We start from the raw sequence: 1,761 nt of genomic DNA, 5'->3' as shown, positions 1-1,761 counted from the left end.
AGGGTTTCTCTGTGGTTTTGGAGCCTGTCCTGGAACTAGCTCTTGTAGACCAGGCTGGTCTCGAACTCACAATGATCCGCCTGCCTCTGCCTCCCAAGTGCTGGGATTAAAGGCATGCACCACCACCGCCCGGCCTTAAACTATTCATTTTTTTGACTGTCTATACCCATCTTTTTCAGTACCAAAGCACATTTTCAAGCATACTGTACCTGTTTAGAGATTTTTTCCATCTGGATCTGACTTTTTGCATGCCTGCAACCACACACTTGAGCATTCTCTGATTGCAAGTGACAAATCTTTTTAAATTGATTTTTATTGAGCTTTGTATTTTTCTCTGCTCCCCTCTCTGTCTCTCCCCTCCCCATCTACCCTCCCCTAAGGTCCCCATACTCCCAATTTACTCAGATTTTCTACCCCCATACATTGTCTCTCTTAGTGTCCTCATTGTTGTCTAAATTCTCTGGGATTGTGATTTGTGGGTTGGTTTTCTTTGCTTTATGCTTAAAAACCACTTATGAGTGAGTACATGTGATAACTGTCCTTCTGTGTCTGGGTTACCTCACTCAAAATAATGTTTTCTAGCTCCATCCATTTGCCTTCAAAATTCAAGATGTTATTTTTTTCTGCTGTATAGTATTCCATTGTGTAAATGTACCACATTTTCCTTACTCATTCTTTGGTAGAAGGGCATTTAGATTGTTTCCAGGTTCTGGCTGTGATAAACAATGCTGCTATGAACATAGTTGAGCACATACATGTCTTTGTGACACCATTGACATCCTTTGGTTATATACCCAAAAGTGGTATTACTTGGTCTTGAGGAAGGTTGTTTCCTAATTTTCTGAGAAATCACCACACTGACATCCAAAGGGGCTGTACCAGCTTGTATTCCCACCTGCAATGCAGGGCTGTTCCCTTTACCCCACAACCTCTCCAGCATAAGTTGTCATCAGTGCTTTTGATCTTGGCCATTCTTACAGATGGAATCTCAGAGTTGCCCGATTTGCAATTCTCTGATGACTAAGGATGTTGAACATTTTCTCAAGTGTCCTTCATTCATTTTAGATTCCTCTGTTGAGAGTTCTCTGTTTAGGTCTGTACTCCATTCTTGGATTATTTGTTCCAATTTCTTGAGTTCTTTGTTTATTTTGGAGATCAGACCTCTATCTGATGTGGGGTTAGTGAAGATCTTTTCCCATTCTGTAGACTGTCATTCTGTCTTGTTGATCATGTCCTTTGATTTACAGAAGCTTTTCAGTTTCAGGAGGTCCCATTTATTGTTTCTCCCAGTGTCTGTGCTGCTGGGGTTCTATTTAGGAAGTGGTCTCCTAGGCCAATGCGTTCAAGTGTACTTCTCACTTTCTCTTCTATGAGGTTCAGTGTGGCTGGCTTTATGTTGAGGTCATTGATCCATTTGGACTTAAGTTTTGTGCATGGTGATAGATATTGGTCTATTTTCATTCTTCTACATGTTGATATCCAGTTATGCCAGCACCATTTGTTAAATATGCTTTCTTTTTCCCATTTGATATTTTTTGTTTCTTTGTCAAAGATCAAGTGTTGGAAGATGTATGGATTGATATCTGGGACTTCTATTCAGTTCTATTGGTCCTCCTGTCTGTTCTTATACCAATACCAGGCTGTTTTCAGTACTGTAGCTCTGTAGTAGAGTTTGAAGTCAGGGATTGTGATGCCTCCAGAAGTTCTTTTATTGTACAGGACTGTTTTGGCTATCCTGGGTTTTTTGCTTTTCCATATGAA

The sequence above is a fragment of the Microtus ochrogaster genome, unplaced genomic scaffold (assembly GCF_000317375.1).
Source record: "Microtus ochrogaster isolate Prairie Vole_2 unplaced genomic scaffold, MicOch1.0 UNK22, whole genome shotgun sequence".
NCBI classification, from domain to species: Eukaryota; Metazoa; Chordata; class Mammalia; order Rodentia; family Cricetidae; genus Microtus; species Microtus ochrogaster.
Note: the sequence above shows the minus strand (reverse complement) of the source record.